Source organism: Rhinolophus hipposideros (genome assembly GCF_964194185.1).
Source record: "Rhinolophus hipposideros genome assembly, chromosome: 8".
Lineage (NCBI taxonomy): Eukaryota > Metazoa > Chordata > Mammalia > Chiroptera > Rhinolophidae > Rhinolophus > Rhinolophus hipposideros.
In genome coordinates this window covers 89448187-89460588 of record NC_138054.1, presented here as the reverse complement: position 1 = coordinate 89460588, position 12402 = coordinate 89448187, and the positions used below count along the sequence as shown (strand labels likewise).

Genomic DNA, 12402 nt, shown 5'->3' with positions numbered 1-12402 from the left:
GAGCAGTTTCGGTGGCAAGGAGAGAAGTCAGGCTGAGGACAAATACTGAATTTGGCTCCGAAAGGGACGAGATATGTGACACCATAGTGGGTAGTACCCAACTTGCTCCAAGAGAAGGTTTTTAAAAGAGGCCAAATGCTGGTGGGCAGGAGCCTGCGGAGAAAGTGGAGTTCAGGTAAAATGCAGAAGAGGGAGATGGAAAACAGATCAGTGGTTGCCAAGGGTTGGATGGAAGGCTGACGGGGTAATGCACAGGGCATTTGTGGGGGTGGGCAGTGAAATGTTCTGGGTGGTACTATGTTAGTGGGTGCGTGACACCGTGCATTGTCAAAACCCTAGAGCTTCCTAACCCACAGAGTGAGCCTTAATGGACGTAAATTTTTAAAAAAATCAATTAGAGGTTGGAGGATAGAATGCAGACTGTGAAAAGAATCTAAATGCATTACAAACATACGACAACCTCACTGAAGGAGGTGGGGAGGAAAGGTGCCGTCTAAAGTTGCCTAGGTAACTGTGGAAATGAGTGGGGGCTGCAAGACCTTTTACAAAAGGAACTGTACATCGGCTCTATACTCTAGTTGGTAAGGTCGTTTCTCATGGTGTACGGGCTAACAGTTTGGAACTACTGCATGTGTGTCCTGGGATTAAATAAACAAGTAAGCGAATGATCGCTGAGGGAGCTGGGTTTCCCACTGTCAAAGAGGGGAGGCAACAATGAACATTATGCTACTGTTGTAGAGTTGGAGACATCAGTATGAGCTCATCAGTGTTCAGTGATCAGTATGAGTATCAGTGGTTAGCTTAATATAAACATAGATGGATAAAAACAGAAATCATAGACAAGTGCATATACACGGGCTATTTGTATGGACACATACATTTCCAGTTTTGTCCCTTGACAGGGCTAGAAGCAATGATTCCCAAGTAACAGTGAGCACACATTGCACCCAGTCCTGGGTTTCTACTCTCTTTGCCCTCAATACCGGGAACCAGGGTTCCTCAGAGAAGTGGCTAATTCTAGGATGCAGGAAGGACTATATGAGAGGAGCTTGAAGCATCTTGTAAAGCCAGAAAATGAGGAAGTGCTCCAAAAACAAAACAGCAGGACTATCTCAAAGGGTCACAAAGCCAGCTGGAAGATCTCCCAGTGGCTAATGTCAGAACAACGGAAGTCACCCTTGGTTTGATGGCACTGTCCCTCTGTGATCTTACTCCCCAAAAGCACATAAGCCCAGTCCCATCATGAGATGAGAAAAACATCAGACAAACCCCAATGGCTCTGACAAAATACCTGATCACTACTCGAAACTGTCAAGGTCATCAAAAACAGGAAAAGTCTGAGGACCTGTCACAGCCAATTGGCGCCTAAGGAGCCATGACAACTAAATGTAATGTGGTGTCCTGGGTGGGCTCCTGGAAGAGAGAAAGGGCATTAAATAAAAACTAAGGACGTTTGAACAAAGTGTGGACTTTGGTGAATAACAATGTATTAATATTGGGCTCTTTAGTTGTCACAAAACATAAGACATTAACAGGGTGGAGGAGTTCTGTACAGGAACTTTCTGCACTATTTTTGAAACTTTTCTGTAAATCTAAAGGATTCTAAAATTAAAAGGTTTATTTATTTATTTTTTTAATGTAGAAGAGGGCACCATAGATGGAGCTGGAGAGGACGGGGAGGCCCCTTGGCCTGGGGGCAGGATCCCCTACACTGTGGGGGGCAGGAAGGAAGGGAGAAGGGACAGGCCACCCACACATCCCCAGGGGAGTTCGAAGCCAGCAGCCATCATCTATTTTCCCTTTGAAGACAAGCTGGTGTCAGAGAGGTTGGCAGGGTCTAAGCTGGTGGAGGCCATTACTGGGTGGAGAGCTTCAATGTGTCGGCATCACCTACTGAGCTATAGAATAATGAGCATTTTGTTTCCCTCCTCCAGGAAAAAAGAACACAGGTATTTTTCACTGCCTGCCTTTCCCCACCTTAACACATACCCACTAGGCTTTGAGGCTGGACACCTAGGAATTCTGGCTCTGGGACAAAGTTGAGAGGTTTTTAGTCTCCAAAACCCGTTGAATTGTCTGAGAGAAGGACAGGCAGGGCTGGCCTGCGTCCTTGGGGGCCCCAGGTGGAACAGCCAGTGCAGGATATGGGGTCCAGATGCTACGCTGGGGTGGGGTGGGGTTCCCAGCGTCATCTAGAAGAGGGCAGCTAGTACAGAGGGCAGAGCAGCAACAACCAGTGTGGACAGTAGTTCCAAGAGTCCTGTTCCCAAGTCAGGACCTATGCAGGTGGCAAGGCAGGAGGAGGGAGCTGCAGTAATGCCTGATAACAGATTTCCCTTCCCTGCCATACTATAGGGCCACAGAGCAGATGCACTCTGATTTCAGGAAAATCAAGAAAATGAAGTGTTGTAAACTGAATTGTGTTGCTCCAAAATTCTTACGCTGAAGTTCTAATTCCTGGGCCCTCAGAATGTGACATAGTTTGGAGATAGGGCTTCAAAACATGTCATCAAGCCACCGGCCCAGTGGCTCAGGCAGTTGGAGCTCCGTGCTCCTAACTCCGAAGGCTGCCAGTTCAATTCCCACATGGGCCAGTGGGCTCTCAACCACAAGGTTGCCAGTTCAATTCCTCAAGTCCCGCAAGGGATGGTGGGCAGCGCCACCTTCAACTAAGATTGAACAAGGGATGGTGGGCAGCGCAGCCTGCAACTAAGATTGAACACGGCACCTTGAGCTGAGCTGCCTCCCGAATGGCTCAGTTGGTTGGAGCGCATCCTCTCAACCTCAAGATTGCGGTTCGACTCCCACAGGGGATGGTGGGCTGTGCTCCCTGCAACTAGCAACAGCAACTTGACCTGGAGCTGAGCTGCGCCCTCCACAACTAAGATTGAAGGGACAACAACTCGACTTGGAAAAAAGTCCTGGAAGTACACACTGTTCCCCAATAAAGTCCTGTTCCCCTTCCCCAATAAAATCTTTAAAAAAAAAAAGAAAGATGTCATCAAGGTTAAAGGAAGTCATTAAAGTCCTGTTCCCCTTCCCCAATAAAATCTTTAAAAAAAAAAAGATGTCATCAAGGTTAAAAAAAGTCATTTGGGTGGGCTCTAATCCAACAGGACTGGCGTCCTCAAAAGAGAGACACCAGGGATGACCACACAGAGGGGAGTCCATGTGAGGACACAGAGAGAAGGCAACCAACTACAAACTAAGGAAAAGCTAAACTTGCCAGCACCTTGAGCTCAGATTCCCAGCCTCCACAACCATGTAAGAAAATAAATTTTTGTGGTTTAAGCCACCCAGTCTGTGGTACTTTGTTAGGGCAACCCCAGCAGACTGAGACATTAGGTCATCTGACATGCCCAGCTCTGAGAATAGGGAGTGCCATTGACGTCTGGGACAGGTGTGTTCCTGAGAAGAGCTAGCTTGGTGGCTGTCCATGGGGCTGTGTCCTGTAGCCCTGAGACTCATCACGTTGGCACAACCCTTGCTGTCCAGAAGTGTGTGGGTTTGCAGGGGGCCACGACTCCCAAGTCCTCTCTCAGGCCTCGGACCTGGAAACAGAAGCATTTGAATCTCCGTGTGAGACCAAGTGACCTTGTTTGTTCACTCCATTCATTCATTCATTCACCAGATATGCATGGAATGCTCAGTGGTGCCCGGCATCATGCCAGGCACCACAGAAGCATCATTCACTGCTTTCTTACCAACGTTCTAACCCGAGGATCGGGGTACTTTCTGTGAAGCACCAAACACTAGCAGTTTTCAGCTCTGCGGTCATCCAGCCTCTGTCTCGACTACAGACTACCAGCTCTGCCTTTGGCGGGAAAGCAGCCGCATACCATATGTAAATGAATGGGCCTGGCTCTGTTCCAATAAAACTTTATCTAAGGCCATGGAAATCTGAATGTCTATACTTTTCACATGTCACAGAATGTTCTTCTTCATGTACTTTTTCCCCAATCATGTAAAAATGTAAAAATCATTCTTGGCTCCCAGGCCATATAAAAACAGGATTACTGATCCTTATTCTAAAAAACAAAACAAAACAAACAAACAAAAACCACCATCAAGCCAGATGTGTAATAAAATGACCCTGAGTCTACCTGATTGGTCAATGCTTCTTTGCTTCAATCCTTGTTGATGGATATGATTTCTGATGTCAAATTTGAGCTATGAAAAATAAAGTTAAGCTGGGGCTGCCTCTGTGGGATTGGTAGCCCCCCACCCCCAACCCTTCCTGGGAGGTGGATCCTGCAATAAAACACCCACTCAAAGTCACTTTCTCAGTTTACTCCTCACTCCAGACTTGTGACTTGTGACCGAATCTGCCATTCAGGAACAACATGCTTCTCAAGTTCTGGGGATGGAAATGTGATCTGAGACTGTCAGGGTGGCTTGTGAGGACACATGGGGGCCAAGTCCCGCAGGGTGTTCTTAACTACCAGGCTCTCAGCGTGGTTGAAAGACTAGCTTGTCCCTTGGGGTTGCCTAAGGAGTTCTGGCAACCCCAGATTTGTCCTGCAGCATTTGCTGAGCTCTGCTGTCTTCCCCCAGGAGAAAGCCCTTGGAGTGAGTGAGGAGAGCGGGAGGAAGGAAACCCCTAAATGCTCCAACAGCATAGCAAGTTCCCACTCGCTGGTCCTCCACCCCCAACCCCCGTGCCCTGAACTGAGAGGTGAATTTAAAACCACACCGAAGGGAGGTGAATCTCACCTCAGTCAACAAAAGCAAAAACACCGATAGCTGTACTTTAAAGGGAGACCCGGTCTAAAATTCACAGGCTGTTTTAAAGAATTAAATGTTCGTATTTTCAAGGCCACAAGGACCAACGTTTCCGCTGCAAGGCTCTCCCTTGAAGAAGGGATGAGAGGGAGGTGCGGGCAGGCCGTCCATTCCATGGCTCTGTTATCTGTTCGTTTTACAAGCATTTCCTGGGCTGAGTACAAGCTGTGCAGTGAAAACTAAAGGAGGAAACACATATGTAAACAAATGTCTCCCTGGACATCAGGCTGACATGTTCAAGGGATACAGAGGGAGGAGTGCTCAGCTAGGGTTAGAGAAGGACAGCAGTGAGGGCTCCACAGGGAGGTGACATCTGAGGGAAACCTACCAGCAGGGAAAGAAGAGAGAGTCCCAGGTAGAGGGCACAGCATGTACGAAGGCATGGGCATGTGAAGGCGAAGGAGTGTCCTGTGGCAGAAGAGTCTGAAAATATTGCCAGGAGCAGAATGTGCTTTAGAAATGGTGGACTTCAGTTCATCCTCACCTGGGCACCGCGGGATGGGAACCCTGTAAAGCCATTGTTGAAGGTGTGGGTCTTCTGTTTGACTCCCCAGCACCGCCCCGACTATTAAACTTAATGCATGAAACATTGTCAGGGACCCACCTGTATCCCCTCGGCCAGCCCTGAAAGTCACAAGGACACATCCCTGGCAGGCTCCCGTGGCTTCCTGAACCCTCCATGAGGACGTTCCCTGGCTGTGGGGACAAATGCCCTCTGAGGGAGCCAGGTAACAGTTAGCCCCTACCCCACCCCCAATAAGTCTGAACTGCTGGGGACAGACACCCAGTCTCCATACACCTGGGGGAGGGGACAATCTGACCTGCAACCCACAGCCTCCCTGGGGTCCCAGCAATATTTGGTCCCATGTACCCACAGTAAAAGCTTATCATCACCCACTTTACACCTTCCCTCAGCTCCCTGTGGCCACCCCCTAAACAAACTACCCTCACCCAAGCCTTGCTGTAGACCATGTTTGGAGGGAAAGCAAAGGCAGACATGACTTCATTTGATTCTTTCTAGATCACAAAGGTGGTATAAATTCAAACCCTCAAACTCATATGGGGCAAGCCTGCAGGCACAGATTTTCAGAGCAGCTTTTTTCCCTTCCTCGTTGAGTTCAGATGGACCGATAACCTTCCTCACCTATCTTTGCTGGCAGATATGTTAAATTCCACCCTTCCCAGAGGCCACAGAGGCCCCAGAGGTCCCCCCTGCACTCTTAATCCTTTAACCATCTCACTCCCAATACCTGGATTACAGAGTTCAGCCAACAGCTGGAGAGCAGACCTCACCCCCTCTCTGTTGACCCCTGGAGATATCTCATGGTTTTATGGAAAATGGTATGGCAGTCCCTCAAAGAATTAGAAATAGAATAAACATGATCCAGCAATTCTACTTTTGTGCATAAACCCAAATAAGAACTGAAAGCGGCATCTTGAACAGGTAGGTGTACATCCTTATTCATAGCAGTCTTATCATAAGAACTAGAAGGTGAAAGCAACCCAAGGGACCATCAATAAATGAATGGATAAGCAAATATGGTAGATCCATGCAATGGAATATCATTTAGCCCTAGAAAGGAAGGACGTTCCAACACATGCTACAACGTGAATGAAGCTTGAGGATCTCATGCTAGCTGCAAGAAGCCAGTCACAAAACGACAAATACTGTATGATTCTATGAATGTGAAGTTCTTGGAGGAGTCAAATTCACAGGAACAGAAAGTGGAAGGGTGGCTACCAGGGACTCGAAGAGGGAGGGTTAGTGTTTTACCGGGGACTGAGTTTCTGCTTGGGAAGATGAAAGAGTTCTGGAGATGGATGGTGGTGATGATCTACAACAATGTAAAAGTATTTAATGCCACTGAACTGTATTGTTAAAGTGGTAAATGGTGTTACATCTACATTATTATGATTGCAAATAAATAAATGAATCAGAGAACTCAGTTTCCTGTTTAGAAAGTGATTTGTTACATCTCCTCTGCAGTTTGTAAGAGTTTTGTAGCAAAGGAGGCTATTTGGGATCTCAAACCAGCCATATTTCCAGAAGCAGAGGCTCTGGGACCAAATTGCGAACGGCCTCACAGGCCCCTCCAGCTTCATCCATCACCATCTCCTCTGCCATCTCGTCAACACCGTTGGTGTCTGTTGCAAATCGGTTTCTCCCCTACTGTGAGATTCACCTGTGTCTGCACTGTTACAAATTCACGAGGCTTGATTTAGTGAAGTTTCAGCATATGAACTAGAATGTGTTCAGAAGATAGCCAGCTGCGAGACAATCCCCAGACAAGGAGGTCAAACTAACTCCCGAAAGTAGAAGTCCACATTGTTAAATCAAAACCTTCGAGACCAAAAGCTTTTCTGAAAGGGTTTACTGAGCCATAATGCTAACCAGAAAGGACCAGGTCCTGAGGCATGCAATCTAAACCACCAGCAACAGGGCTAGATGAAGAAGGCAGACATGTCCGCGGTCCTGGGACTGACGGGGCCCTTCTATATATTATGTTTTGGGGAAGAAAGAAGTAAGTTGTTTTTAAAGAATTTACAATGAATATAGATAAAGGGCATGGGGAAAGTGAAGCAAGGCTCTTTGTGGGAAAGGCGCGCAGTTCCTAAGGAAGAAGTGTTTGCTGTTTCCGAGTTGGTTTTGAGCAACAGTCTGGACAGTTCCTGCAGAAGCAAGATGCAATGGTGAGTGGGAGTCAGCTGTTCTATCTAGATAGCAGGCTGGAAGTTGATCCAAAGTTTGCACATACATTCGGGAACGCGGGCAACGTATTGCTGGTTTGCGTGGGAGTCTGTTAAGTTATTGACCTTTCTTGTCTCATTCTCCTACCCTTTGGTCTGCTGTAATTTAACTTAGGACATCTCAGAATTCTTCCTTGTCAGTGTCTGTACACACACAGCCTGCCTGGCCTGGTGCTAACCTGCTTCTCCATCCCTGGCATCTCTCCTCTCCTTGCTCACCAGACCCCAACCCCACTGGCCTCCTTCTTCCAGTTTCTCACATACTCCAAGCTTACTCCTGCCTCAGGGCCTTTGCACCTGCTGTACCCACTGGTCGGCACACTCACCCCAGGGCTCCTTTACATCCTTCACATCCAGCCTAATCCTACTTCTGCACAGGGGCCTTCCCTGACCACCCTCTCCAAAGGGAATGTTAGATACTTAAAGCAATTCACCATCACAGCACCCTGCTTACTTCCTTCATGGCATTGGACACCAGGTAATGAGTTCATGTGCATTTGTCTCTTTTTTATTGATGGTCTCCCCCTCCTGAAATTTGAGCTCCGTGAGAAGTTGGGACTTCTTTTTGTCCTTACCTGAGTTCCTAGTGTCCAGACCAGGAGGAATTCAGGTAGAAGTTGTGCAAAAAAAAAAAAAAAATCAGATTTTTCATGGTTTAATGACACCATCAAGCCCTGAGCTGATTCCAGGCCTAGAAAGTAACCTGTAGGTGGCAATATCCTTTAATGGTGCCTATCCAGGGGGGAAGACGAGGCAGGCTGGGGGACAGCAGATATGGGGAGCATGGGATGAGGAATCAATAGATGTGCTTTGTCATTGTTAAATTCCACCTGCCCATTCAATACCCATCTGGAACTGTCAAATAGGTGAGTGTTCCTGAACATATCTCAGGGAAAGGCTAGAGCTGCAGATAGAAACTGGGGGTCACACAGAGACCATATAGATGGTTTTTAAAGTCTGGGGACTAGATGAAGTCATCCAGAGAGAGAGCACAGCCCCAATCAGTGTTGGGAAGCTTGGCAGTCTTTGAGCTGTAGAGACCACATTTCATGCCACTTTTCAACCACCCAGCCCATGTCCATCAGTGGTGGGCATCAGGATACCACAGAAGGGGCATGGAGTCGGGAAGGCTAAGGCTTAGGTCTCCTCTTATCTGTCCCTCACTCGCCCTATAGCTCAGCAAGACACAACTTCTCTGAGTCTCAGTTTCCCCATCAGTAAAATTACCATGGGTCACATGACCTACCTTATTTATCAACAGTCAAACAACAGTTCCCCAGGCTCTAAAGCACTGGTGTTGGGAACCACGTGCCCTTGTCCTGGGAAAGCCCGCAGTTTAGTGGGAGAGGCCTGGAGGCAGAGCAGTGAAAGCTATAAGGAAGGAGCTGGCCGAGTCCCACGGAAGCAGAAAGAGCCATTCTCCCTGAGAGAATGTGGGTTCTCTGTGGGTTGCAGAGATTCTGAACCACTTGGTGAAGTAAGCATTTTAAGCACCTTTTTATAAAAGAGGAAAGTCAGGTTCAGAGACAGCAGGTAACTTATTCAAAGCACATAGCCTGTAAGTTGCAGCGCACACAGTGACGTGCTCAGCTGTTACTAGCTTTGATTGATGGCCATGGCCATGGCAGGGAAAATCTTCTGGTAATGAGAACCCAGCTTGCTTTCCTTTCTCCCCTCCTCACTGGTAAAAGATTTACAAATCAGCACAGAGGGGTGGGCAGTGGGAAGGTGGCGTCCAGGGCAGCTTAACTTGAAAGTTGGAGGGAGAAAGTCTGAGGATGCCTTCTGCTTAGAGCCTCTAATCCAGTCCTGGGAGAGGGGTGGAGCCAAACCACAGGAGCTCAAAGCCTCTGTGCCTCAATCTTCTCCTCTTTAAAATGGGGACTGGGGCCGGCCCGGTGGCTCAGGCAGTTAGAGCTCCATGCTCCTAACTCCAAAGGCTGCCGGTTCAATTCCCACATGGGCCAGTGGGCTCTCAACCACAAGGTTGCCAGTTCAATTCCTCGAGTCCCGCAAGTGATGGTGGGCAGCGCCCTCTGCAATTAAGATTGAACACGGCACCTTGAGCTGAGCTGCCTCCCGGAAGCCTCAGTTGGTTGGAGCCCATCCTCTCAACCACAAAGTTGCCGGTTCGACTCCCACAAAGGATGGTGGGCTGCGCCCCCTGCAACTAGCAACAGCAACTGGACCTGGAGCTGAGCTGCGCCCTCCACAACTAAGACTGAAAGGACAACAACTTGACTTGGAAAAAAAAAAGTCCTGGAAGTACACACTGTTCCCCAATAAAGTCCTGTTCCCCTTCCCCAATAAAAAAAAAATCTAAAAAATGGGGACAATGATAATAGTCTCTACCTCAGGGGATTTGGGGGAGATTGAGTGATTTAATACAAGCACAGGAACTCTATGAACATTAGTTAGGATTCTGGGTCCCTTTGCAGACCTGCCTCCTCCCCTTGACCCTGGGCTCAGAGTGGCACCATCAGCTCTGCCCTACTTAGACAGTGGCAATGCCAGGCCTGCAACCCGAGCCAGCTCCTCTGGGAGGGCAATGAATCTGGGATAATTTCCAGGAGCCAATGAATTCTTTAAAGCCCTCTGAAGGGGACCCTGGTTCTGCCTCCCTGGGCAAGAGGGTCCAGAAAAGAGCCCATTGAAGAGTGACCCCTCTGAGCCTGAAGCCACTCGGCTTCACAGACAGCCCTTGGACTACTTACCTACATGTTGTCTTACAGGAAGCCAGAGAGCTGTTATTTGTCAAAATTCTGTCAGGTACAACAGTGGGGTGGAGATGCCCAAGAAAAAGGCTCTTCCCCACTTGGCTTGGCCATGGTGATGTCCTCAGGGCACTTCTTTCTCCTGTTTTGCTTTTCTTCTCCACAAGACTGAGCTGCAGGTATGCAGGACCCTATACAGGTCACTCGCTATGGATGCCACATGCCATCCTCTGGTTTGCGACAGAGCAGGGGCAAATCCATATTTGTTGCAGGCAGGGAGGGAGGGAGGAAAGGAAAGAGGGAGGGAAAGAGGAATGGTATCTGCCCTGTTCCTCTCTCCTCCCCTGCTCTGCCCCACCCCCTCAGTGGTTGGGAGCTGCTATTGAGAGACACCATGGCCTCTCCCTGTGGGATGGGCACATCCATATTGGCATTCTGGCGCAGCCTCCCTCAGAGTTCAGAGAGCTCAACATTGTTGACCAGGAGAACAAGGGGCGTCTCCCTAGTTCAGAGCCACGCTCTGTGACAAGGACCCAGACCCCACTTCTCAAAGTCTCTTGCCCAACAGCCTTGCCAACTGCCAGCCACCTCCCACTGATCAATGTGGCTTAAACATTTCTCGAGGGGCTGGAAGGCCAAAAGCATGACAGTAATAAGACTCGTGTTTACTGACAGTGTCTCAGGCCGAGGCACGATTAGTTTATGTCATCTTCACCACCACCCTGAGGGGCAGGTACCATTATCCATCCCCATTTCACAGTTGGGGAAACAGAAGCTCAGAGAAGGTAAGTGACCTGCCCAAGTATTGAATTTGAACCCACGTGGCCTGACTCTAGGGTGGGTATGATTAACTTCTGCCCGGCTGGGTCGTGAAGCCCTCCCATTCTACAGGCAAGGATAGCTTGCTTCACCTCTCCTAAGCTCAGTTTGCTCATCTGCAAAATGGGAGAAGAGCACATGGCTTATGGGGAGCATTCAATGACATAGCACTGGATCTGTCTATAGGGCATGTGCCATGGTGGCTATCATGGCTCTGTGACCTCATGCAAAGTACGCAGCCTGGCTACCCATGTTACAGAATACCCACCTCGCAGGGTTGAGGGGAGGAATAAATGAAACACCAGTCCACAGCCCCTCATCTGCCATTCCAAAATCCCAAAGCCCTGGAAATTGACAGCAGAACCTGACCAGGCTTCGCCTCATCTGGTGGCAAACCTTGACCTTGCCTGACCAGGAGGCTATTTACAGGGTGTTTTTAAATCCCACGCAGTGTGACTATTCAGAAATGTTATGTGCTTGATGAGGGAGTGCCTCCCTGAGCCAGGAGTGTCACCTCGTAGGCGGTGGCACATGCACCACGTGACTTCTCTAACATCACGAGAACAGCTCTGACTTGTGAAACACGGGGGGGGGGGGGGGGGAAGGGAGTGGGATAAGGGATTGTGTTTGTAGCACCTGCCGCCTAAAACTGGCATGCAGTAGGTAGGTACTCTGTTCAAATCCCAGGTCTACCACTTACTAGCAAGGCCTGCTGTTTGACTTCTCAGTGGCATATTAAATGAGGATACAATCACAGTTCCAACTTGGAGTCTTAAAAGGACTTAGAACAGTGCCCAACACATATTAAATGTTAGCAGATTTATTATTATTAATCTTCGCTCTGAAGTACGTACCATAACTAGACTGGTTGTGCAGGTGGGGAAACTGAGGCACAGAGAGACTAAATAGCTTGGCAGTATGGCAACACAACCCTATATGCTCTACTGCTTCTCAGAAGTTGGGACAAAGGGAAGAATGAGAGAGAGGGAGGAGAGAAGAAAAAGGGCATTGTCTACCCGGGTAGCGCCTGCCCAGCCAGTCCGGTAGTCCAGTTACAAGTGTCATCAGGTAACATTAAATGTCCCTCAAGTTCCAAGCATTATTCAAAACACATTGGAAACACAAATCTGGGCCTCTAAGAATGGACATTTTACTGAAGGTGCTTTCCTTCTAAGAAATAGTCAGGGAAATGTGGGGGCAGGGACACTGGGCTCACAAAGGCTTTGGAAAAACAGGTTCCAGCCTGGCAGACGTGGCTGGCAGTGGCTTATCCTTGTGGAATAGGACAACACAGGCCTTTCATTTATAAGAAGGCTCAGCCTGCAGAGCGTTGTTAGGG

The 12402-nt window shown here is 48.5% G+C and overlaps 1 long non-coding RNA gene across 1 annotated transcript; it reads right to left on the bottom strand.

Annotated features, from left to right (window-relative positions):
• Positions 1-852: 852 nt before the first annotated feature.
• On the bottom strand, positions 853-10600 carry LOC308500782. Its single transcript, XR_013993780.1, has 3 exons — positions 10245-10600; positions 5111-5289; positions 853-3551 (listed from the first exon to the last, which is right to left on the bottom strand). It is a non-coding gene; the product is annotated as an uncharacterized lncRNA (long non-coding RNA).
• Between the last annotated feature and the right edge of the window lie 1802 nt (positions 10601-12402).